Genomic DNA, 11,186 nt, shown 5'->3' with positions numbered 1-11,186 from the left:
TGATTAATAACTACTACCCAAAATACCTGATGCATAGAGTATTTCACATCATATGCAGCTTATATGAAACTTACATGGTCTTCATAAATGGCTTCAAATCATGAAGTGCAATTGCTATAATCATTTTGATTGAAAAATATTCAGTGTTTGCTTTCTTTTTAAATAAATGCCTTATTATAAAGGCATTTTTTATGTCACTCTTGGTCATATAGGAGCTGCAGGAACTTACTAGATCCAGCATATGAGTTGCCTTTTGTAGATTAAGGTGGTTGAATGTCAGCAGTTTCATATGGTGTAATTTCCATTCTCCAATGGCCTTACTTGGCATATTCACAGCACCTTGTAGATCCTTGTACTCAACATATGCAAAAACAAACTCATGATTTCTCGCAAAGCTGGTGTCTCTGCCTTAGGAGATATCCCACTGTCTATTCAGCTAAGTATGCTGGAAACCAGTACCCCATCTTTTGTACCTGACACTGTGAGATTCTGTCTAGCATTGATTTCTGTGCCCAGCCACTGAGCCCACCATCATTTTGCCACATGTACTGTTATTCCTTGCTGCCATCAGTCCTCTGTGCCTGCGGCACTTGGTGTGCTCTCTGCACACACCTGTCACCCCGCTTTAGCACATAAATTGCTGTTTATCTTCCAGAATCCTTCAGCTTCAATACTTTGGGAAAGCCTTTCTGTTTTCACTAACATATCAAATTCCTTTTTAACATCTCTCCTGGAACTGTGTTCTTTCTAATGTTTGCCCCAGGTTTTTTTTTTTCAAGTTTTTGGTGATATTCTTTACATGCAGTAAGTTACCCTTTTTGGGTGGGTAATTAGGTGAGTTTTGTCACGTGTGTTGCCCCCACTACAATCAAGATATACAATATTTTCATCAGTACAAAAAGTGACTCATGTTCCTCTATAGTCAGTTTACTCTTCTCATTCTTCAGCCTCTGATAATCGTTGGTGCGATTTCCACAATTTTGCCTTTTCCAGAATGTCATGTTGATGGAATATATAGTATATAGCTTTTATCATCCAGCTTCTTTCACTTGGCATAATGGTTTTGAGATTCACTCATATTTTTGCGTGTATCAGTAGTTCATTCTTTTATGTTGGAGTAATATCCCATTGTATGGGTACACTGCAGTTTATTTATCTATTCAATCCATTCATTTATTGATACACATTTGGGTTGTTTCCAGGTTCTGGCTCTCAGAACAAAGTTGCTGTAAATACTCACATACAAGTCTTTGTGTGGACATTCATTTCATTTCTCTTGGATAACTACATAGACATGATGTGGGCAAAATTGCAATATTTCCAGAATCTCTCGCCTGGCCTTAGTGCATCTCCATATAAATAGGTGATTACAAAGTGGGTGGAGAGCGAATGTGCCCAGGACTGGAGAGGTTTGGTGGGGTCCTTTTGCATCCATGTTGCAAGAGACGTGGGCAAGCAGAAGTACACAAATGCTTATAAGCAATAAATGGGTTTCTCCAACTTTATTTCTTCTTTCGACTGATTTTGGCTTCAAAGGTTATTTGCCCTGGGGTGGGAACATATTTTCCCCCTGGAGTTACATGAAGAATTGCTGATTTGTATGGCAAATGTTTATTTACCTTCATGTGAAACTAACAGACTTTTCCAAATGGGCTATACTGTGGTACTATTTTGCTTTCCACCAACAGTATATGAGAGTTCCAGTTGCTATGCACCGGTAACTGGAATCATGTCTTTTACACTTTAGCCATTTTAGTAATGTAGTGGTAATTGTGGTTATTAAGTCTTCTTAATAAGTGGTGATGTTGAGTATCTTTTCATGTGCTTATTGACATTTATATACTTGGTAAAGTGTGTGTTCAAATCTTCTGCCCATTTTTTAGGGATTGTTTGCCTTCTAATTCCTGAAAGAGTTTTAAAAGATGTATTTTGGATGTAGGTTTTTTTTATTAGATATTTGTTTTGTCAAACTGTCTTACAAAGTTTTACATTCCTGCCAGGAATATGTAAGAGAGCTAATTCCTCCACATCCCATCAACACTTGGTATTGTAAGCCTTTTAATTTTGGCCATTCTAATAGGGGTGTGTGTGTGTGTTTAAAATTAAAAGACTTTATTTTTTAGAACAGTTTTTGATTTACAGAAACATTGAGAAGATACTATAAGCAATTTCCAAAGACCCTGCACCCAGTATCCCCTATAATTAGCATCTTACATTGGTATGGTACATTTGTTGCAATTAATGAATCAGTATTGATGCATTACCATAGTTAAATTCCATATTTTATTTAAACTCCCTCACTTTTTCCCAAATTTGTTTTTCTGTACTAGGATGCTAACTCGAATACTAAATTACATTGAATTGTCATGGATACTTAGGATCCTCTTGTTTATGAGATACTTTCATTGTGTTTTCAGTTTCCTAATAACTAGTGATGTTGAACATCTTTTCATGCGCTTATTTGCCATATGTATATCTCCTCCTATGAAGTGTCTATTCCAATCTTTTGTTCATTATTTATTTATTATTGATGAGATTTTTTTATTTTTTAAATATTCTGGGTACAAACCTTTGATCAGATGTACTCTTTGCAAAGCTTTTCTCCCACTTAGTGATTTGTGGCTTATCTTTTCATTTCCTGAACAGTATCTTTTTTTTTTTTTCTTAAGAGATCAATAGTTTATTCTGGCACTTATTTATACTTCTCAACTCAAAGGAATCCTTTATTAGAACATGTTCCCCCAAAATATAACAGTGAAATTCCCAAAAGCATGAACTGATTTTTTTTTCAAGAAAAGTCACATTTAAAAATAAAAGCAATCACTTTTTCAAAAATACTGTAACCACATGATGGAGTCCCTGGTCTGTCACATAGGAAATCATGGTTTCAAAATGTTGGGAAAAACATCCTTCCAAACATACAGTAAATTTATAATTTTTGAAAACATGAAATGATAAGCAAACCAGTGTTCTGTTAAGTCATCAAGCTTGCATTCAAATTGTCATATTCTTGGATTTTGAGAAAAATCTTTTTTTTTTCTGAACAGTATCTTTTGAAGAGAAAAAGTTTGTAATTTTAATGACATACAGTTTATCAATGTTTTCTTCATATGGTTCATGCTTTTTGTCACTTTTCAAGAAATCTTTGCCTAACCCAAGGTAAAAACAATTTTCCTCTGTCTCTTCTAGAAGTGTTATAATTTTATTTTTTATATTTAGGTCTTTGAATGTTTAGTAACAACAATCTATGTAACAATTTGAGGTTTAGATTTGATTTGAGAATTGAACGTTTTTCAGACCAATTTTATACCCACACAAGGAAAAGATACGTATCTTAAATTCTCAGTGACTCAGTGACCTTTTTTTTTGTGTTCCTCAGTTCATGGAATACCTGTGACACCAAAAGTTCTTTCAATGCCAGCATTACAACTCAATTTCTTTTTGAAATAAAAATTGTGTGTCAATCCCAATCCCTTGGTTACAGGCAGTAGAAACCAACTCAGCTTGTTTAAGCTAAACAGGTAATTTATTGTAAGGCTATGAAGGAGCTGAAGAGCCAGGCTTTAAATACAAGGAAATAATTAGCTCCAAAGAGTCTGAGAAGTATGAACTGCTCCATTTTCTGGTCTAGTTGCTTCCATGGCAGTAAAAGACCTGAAACCATTTTGCCATCTGGGGGGAAGGTAGGGATGGAGAAATATTCTTTAGTTACTTGCCTCATAATTGAAACTGAAGATTAGGAGGTGGCTGGAAAACAAAAAGTATCAACTGATTTAGCTTGGGCTTGTGCCCACTCCTTGGCCAGCAAAGGGTGTCCTGATCAATAAGCCCCATTGGACTATAATAAGTTGGAGGTAAGGTCGTTCCATAAAAGGAGTTTTGGGTGCTAATAGTTACTTTGGAAGGGGGGGATGCTGGGCAGCCCCAAACAACAAGTGTTCTTTTTATATAATATGTTGCCTTGAAACTCCTCCTTGTGCATGTGAGTGTGTGTGTGTGTGTGTTTCATCCTATATGCAGAAACTAAAATGATTTGTATATACGTATGCCTGTCTAAATTAAATGATCAGTCTGGTTCACATGTGTCCTTGAAAAACAAACTGGTAATTCAGATTTAAGAGAGAAAATATATACTAGGAAAGAAAGAACTGAGAGCCGGGATAACTTATTCCACTTCCTTCTCTGGATACTAACTAACTGTGGGATATTGACACGTCTTTTAATCTGTTTGAGTCTGTTTCCTTAACTACAGAATAAAATTGTTAGACTGTGTTATGTCTAAGTCTCTTCCTGCTCTGAATTCTGTAATTCTAAGGATGTCATCTGTGTAAATGTCTGTTCTTGTGTTAAGAACAGTAGTTACAACCAGAAAATTGAATACACAGATACATGCCTACATAAGCATACTATGTTGTCAGACAAAATAGACTGTAAAAATTATTTGTTGTTTATCTGAAATTCAAATTTAACTGAACGTTCTGTATTTTTACTTGCTAAATCTGACTACCCTAGGACAGACAGACAGACACACACAGACAGAATCAAGTAGAAAGAACTATAAGCAGATTCTTGGATTAGTATCATTTATGCAGTTCCTTCTTACTGACCTATAGTAGCTTCAGTATAACTTTACAACTAAACTCAAGGGGTTTTCTAGATGAAATAAAATCCTATCCCTTCATTATCAGACTTTCTTGATTTGGTCTCTTTAAAGAAACAAAGATTTTTAATTCAAGCATATATTTCTCATGACCTTCATGAATGAACGTGCTAAAGGAAGGGCCCCCACCAGTAAGATGGCGAACTTCCGGCTTCTCTTCAGGGTCCTCGGTTCCCGCCAGCGCCACCTGAAGCCCAATCACCTCTCGCCCCCCTCCCAATCCCAGCACATAGCCAATAGCCACCAGCCCTGTAGAAGTAACACCACAATCACCCCATGCCCCTTCCTATATAACCCAGCACCTTTCCCTAATAAAGCAGAATTCTCCAGTGAATTGCTGCTGTGTGTTGCTCCTTTCCTTTCATTGGTGCCGAAACCCGGGAGACGGGACACCCCAACTGGGCCCCGTCTTCCCCCACCGACACCAGCAGCAGCTTGCCCTTGTCCTCTTTTTCTGGCGCTGGCTCATCACACTCACCACTCCTCTCTGGCCTTTAGGTAAGTTTTCCCCCGGAGTGGGCCACTCTTCCTCGAGATATCGCAGTGCCATTGACCGTGATCGCCTGGCAAGGCTCTGACGCTTGGGGACGAGGAGGGAACTCTCCCCGCCTCCGGCCTTCACAGCTGCTGCAGACCCTCAGGCCCCCCTCCAACAGCCATAAATTGCCACCTCTGGCCTTCATGGCTGCAGCAGACCCTCAGGCCCCTCCTCCAACAGCCATACACGAGGTGACTCTTTGTGGATGAGAACGCTCCCTTTTCCCCTTCCTCCTTCCGTTCTGCCTGCCGAAATCCGTTCCGTCCGCCGAAAATTCCTAGTACTAGGTACCTCGTGACCCCGGCACTCTGCCTTCTTAGGGAAGTCTGGGTGACAACCCACACCTCCTAAGAAATTCCGACATATGAGTTTCCGCAGACCACCAAGGATCATCGGGGATACCCTTTGTCTCCTTGCCGTCTGCCTCCGGTCCGGGGATTTCTGTTTGTCTCCTTCTCTGTCCTTTAACCATGGGAGCCTCCTCATCCCTCCCTGAAAGTTCACCTCTTGAATGCCTGCTTAAGTATCTGGCTGCCCTCTCCCTGACACCTGATATAAAACCAAAACTTCCCTGTAAATACTGCTCCCAAGATTGGCCGACATACCCCCTAGACAATAACAACCAAGGGCCCGCAGGGGGAACTCTTGATCCTAACGTCACTCGCAATCTCTAACTACTGCCAGCGCCTGAAAAAATGGAAGGAGACTCCCTATATCTAAGCTTTCTGCCTCCTCCTCCCCCCCCTGCCCCCTCCCAAGTTCTCCTAGCCTGCAAGCCACTGCCCCCACAGAAGCCTCCCATTCGCTCCCTTCCCCTTCTCCTACAACAGCCCTTCTCCCTTCCTCCCCCACCATCTCCTCCCCCATCTCACCTCCTCCGCCTTCATCCCTAGTGGATTAAGCTTGAGCCTTTCAGCCCCCCTTTAACTATGTCCCGGGGGCCTCCTCCGTCTTTGCCCTCATTACCTGTTTCTCCCCTGTTAGAGACCGCCTTTGTCTTCTCACATGTTTGTAAGGAGAATGGGAAAGCACCTTCCCCGAACGCAGCATGAGAAATCACAAGCTTGAGAACAACCGGTGCAGTCCTTGAAAGTTATCTGTCCACAAAAACATATCTTGTCCTCGAAGATGAGCCAAGACTTCTCACTCTGAAAATAGGGAGACTTTGAAGATGTGTAGAAACACTGCCCCTGCTTCTAGCTATGCCCTTCCCCCACTTGCCGATGTGGCAGGAATGGAAAAAAAGAACATTCTGTTTATGCATTCCATAAGCAACTAACAGGAGCCCTGCTGTAGCTCAGTTAGTAGAGCATGGGACTCTTAACCTCAGAGATGTGAGTTTAAGCCCAACTGGAGCGGCAGAGGCAAGCAGCTGGGCTGCTGGCTGGCGACACGTGGGAGTGTCAGCCCTCCCAGTTCTTTCTATCTTTATTTTCTTCGTCCCCCTTCTGCACTTCAGGACCTGCTCTACTAGGCGCAGCTGGACCGCATCACTCCCCCACAGACTGAGCCAGAACCCTTCACTCCCCCTCAGACTCGGTCCTGAAGGCCTCCCAAAATTATCGCCCCCCCACTCTGGGACGTAGCTTAGACAGACTCACTCAAGCCCTATTACAGTATACCAGCCTAGACCCAGAAACGCCTGACAGAAGACATGTCCTTATGACATACTTCCTAGCTCAAAGCTACCCCGACATTAAAGCTAAACTCAAAAAGTTAGAACAGGGCCCTGCTACCCCACAGACTGAGATCCTAACAGTGGCCTTTAAAGTCTTTGATAACCGGGAGGAGGAGAAAGAACGCTGTAAACAAAAGACTGAAGGGCCAATTTCCAAATGTTGGCCCAGCTGATAAAACCACAACCTGGGCGCCCTTCTACAAACAAGCGCCCTACAGGAGCTTGTTTCAAGTGCGGACAAGAACAACATTTGTCAAGGGGTGCCCCTCCCCCAGATCTCCTACCACCCCATGCCCCAGATGCCACAAAAAGGGCCACTGGGGGTCTGATTGCCCAGCCACCCGAAGGGGAGGCTGGACGAACAACCCCCATCCTAAGCCTGCCGTAGTGGGGCTGGCAGAAGAAGACTGACGGGGCCCGGGGGCTTCTCGCCCGACCATTTCCATCACCAGGAGCCCAGTGTTACTTTAATAGTTGACGGTCGCCCCATCTCCTTCCTCCTAGATACAAGAGCCACCTTCTCAGTCTTGCGAGAATACCGGGGCCCTACCACGCCTGCCATTACTCCTGTAGTCGGGGTAAGAAGTAAACAGATTTTCCCATTAAACCCCCCCTTTTATGCACAATCCAAGACAATCCCATACCTTTCTCCCACTCCTTCCTAGTTATGCCCCAATGTCCCATCCCTTTACTAGGATGGGACATCCTTTCCCTCCACGTTTCCATAACTATATCCACTCCCACAGCCCCCAGTACTCCCTTTCTGATGGCCCTCATAGCTGAAGACCCCCCTCTACCCAATGAAAGCTCCACTTTGGCCCTCATACACCCTGTAAATCCCAAAGTTGGGGACATTATAAGCCCCTCCGTGCTCTATGTCCCCCTGCCTCTATCAAATTACGTGACCCCTCTCAGTATATCTGTCAGTCCCAATATCCCCTTAGCACTTCAGCCCTCATAAGCCTCCAACCCATCATTCAAGATCTCTTAAACAAAAATTACCTCAGACCCACTCACTCCCCGTTTAATACCCCCATATTAGCTGTTAAAAAAAAACCAACGGATCTTTCCGCCTTGTCCAAGACCTTCGCCTCATGAACATGGCCGTTGTCCCTATCCATCCCTTAGTTCCAAGTCCATACAGCCTTTTATCACAGATCCCTGCCTCGGCATCCCACTTCTCAGTCCTAGATCTCAAGGACCCATTTTTTCTATCCCTCTAGACCCCTCCTCCCAAGATTTTTTCATCTTCACCTGGACGGACCCATACACAAGACATTCTGAACAACTCACTTGGACAGTTTTGCCACAAGGCTTCCGAGATAGTCCCCATATTTTTAGACAGGTCCTAGCTCAGGACCTCAAACAGTTTCATCATGATCACTCCAAGTCCACCTTATTATAATACATGGACAATCTTCTACTCTGCAGTCTCTCGTGAGAACAGTCTCAACTTGACACTGCCTCCCTACTTAACCTTCTAGCGTCCAGAAGTTACCGAGTATCCCCCGTCAAAGCTCAAATCTCTTCCCCTCCTGTCACTTACCTCAGATTCCTCCTATCTCAACAAAGAAAGTCCATTACCTTAGACAGAAAACGGCTCCTCTCTGACCTGCCCGTTCCCAAAACCAAGACAGAAATCCTTTCCTTTCTAAGCCTGGCTGAGTATTTTAGAGCATGGATCCCTAACCTCTCCCTGTTAGCAAGACCCCTATACGACCTCAGCAAGAGCCCCCTTGAAGAACCATTATCCTCCTCACCCCGACACTCCTTCATTAAGCTCTGTCAAGCCCTTGTGGAAGCCCCAGCTCTCCATCTTCCTGATTTGTCGAAGCCCTTCTCATTATACATTCATGAGAGGTCCAGACAAGCTCTAGGAGTCCTAGGCCAATATTATGGCCCATCCTTTGCCCCAGTAGCTTATCTCTCCAAGCAATTAGACCCCACAGTTTAGGGATGGGCCCCCTGCCTACGGGCATTAGCCACTGGACAGCTCTTGCAGAAAGAAGCTTATAAACTGACATTCAGGGCGCCCTTTACCATTCTGTCCCCACATCACCTAAAAGATCTCTTAACCTACAAAAGTTTACAGACTCTCCCTCCCTCCAGACTCCTGACCTTACTGTCCTCTTTCCTCCAAAATCCCGTTCACCCCCTTTGCCATCCATACCCGAATCATGACGTTTTCCTCCTTTACTGCTCTCTCGCTTTTTTACCTCATTCCTATTGTCTTCCCCGCCACCCCAGCCTCCTTTGTATGGCGATTCAAAGTCAGACAGACTTAAACATAGCATCAAACAAAAATTACTGCCCTCATTGCCACATCAGACTGCCCTCTGGAAGGCTGCTCTGAGCCTTTATACCTCCACTTTCCTCCCTCCACTGAAGTGTTCACTAGCAGCTACCCTTATTCTCCCTGCCTCTGCTTCCTCTATGACCAAAAACAAGCCTATTGCAGGTGATGGCCAGACACCTACGGGGGATGTCCCTACTGGTCTTGCACCATTCACTACATGGGTAACTTCCAGTACCCACAGTATTACTCCTCCAACTGTTTCATGAAATATCCCAACGGCTCATTCTCCTTATCAATCCCAGATCCCTGGGACTCTCGATGGGCCGCCGGAGTCACAGCCTCAGTGTACTACGGGGGGTCCTCAACCCTCCACGGTACCCTTCATATCTCTTGAGAGTATGCTCCCTCTCGCTCCCAGATCTCTCAAGTTGCATCAGATATCAGACATTCTGAAAAAGTCATTATCCAAACTCTTGACGGCGCCTCTTCATCTTCTTATCCCCGCCCCTCTTCCCATTTCTCCTACTCTTCATTACAGCTCATTCTGGACACCACCATCTTTCTCAACCACACCCTTAACACAGCCAATTGTTTCTTGTGTGCATCACTACAGCGCCCACTGCTGGCCGCCGTGCCCCTTAATATTTCCAACTACTCCTTCCATGCAGAAAGACAACCCCTCTGCCCCCTGGCAGACATACCCCTATGGGAACCAGAATACGCAGATAATCTCACCATCCACCACTGTGTAGGCCCAACTCCACCCCCCTCCAGCGCACTTCACTGCCTCTCTATCTACACCCCTACCTCCGGCTCTAAGACTTTTACACAACCAGGACACTTCTTTTAGTGTAATGGCAGTCTTTTCAACTCACTGCCTCTCAACTCCGATACACCCTGCATTCTCGTCACCCTAATCCCACAGCTTACACTTTACAGCATGGCAGAATTTCTTGAGCTCCAACCTCCCTTGCCCTCGCGCACAAAAAGGGCTGCTTTCCTTCCCATCATGGTCGGTATCTCTTTGACCACCTCAGCCATTGGGGCAGGGTTTTCAGGGGGAGCCTTGGGTCACTCTCTATGGGCAATTAGAGATCTCAATGCCAAACTTGAGGGAGCCCTGACATCCACTGCCGATTCCCTAGCCTCTCTCCAAAGACAGGTCACTTCGCTAGCTAAAGTCACCCTTCAGAACCGGCGGGCCTTAGATCTGCTTACAGCCGAGAAGGGCGGCACCTGCGTCTTCCTTCAAGAGGAGTGCTGCTATTACATCAACGAATCCGGCATTGTAGAAACTGACATTACCAAACTCACTGACCTTGCCTCCAGCCTCCATTCTGCTTCCAATTCCAACCCATTCTCGTCAATACTAACAAACCCCCTCCTCACCTGGCTCTGGCCCATTGCAGGCCCCATAATAATCATTTTTCTCGCCTGTCTCTTCTTACCCTGTATAATAAAGTTCACCAAATCCCAAGTCAGAAAAATCTCTAATGAAACTTTCAGCCAGCTTTTCTCAGAAACTATCAGCTTCTGGCCACAGAAGATCCCTCACCCTCACGTAACCTCCTCACCACATGCTGAGATGGACCCCTCTCTCTACTGGAAACTGTTCCTAGAAACAATGGCCGCAGACGCCTGGCTTCTAGCACCCGTGTCCTCTTGGCACCATTAGAATCAACAAGTCCTCAACCTATGGTTACAGGGAACCTTCATTGATTTCCTACCTGAAGAAGTCCACATCTACTCGTCCTTACTGTGGGGAGTCCTATCAACCCTTTCCTCCCAATCCTCAAGACCTCACTCCCTTCTCCGCCCCCGTTCAGCAGGAAGCAGCCAGAGAGAAAGCAACGTCCACAACCCCATAGAGGAGAAAGGGGGGAATGAAGGGCCCCCACCAGTAAGATGGCAAACTTCCAGCTTCTCTTCAGGGTCCTCGGTTCCCGCCGGCGCCACCTGAAGCCCAATCACCTCTCTCCCCCCTCCCAATCCCAGCACCTAGCCAACAGCCACC

This window comes from Manis javanica, chromosome 14 (genome assembly GCF_040802235.1).
Source record: "Manis javanica isolate MJ-LG chromosome 14, MJ_LKY, whole genome shotgun sequence".
Classification (NCBI taxonomy): Eukaryota; Metazoa; Chordata; class Mammalia; order Pholidota; family Manidae; genus Manis; species Manis javanica.
This window is presented reverse-complemented; position numbering follows the sequence as displayed.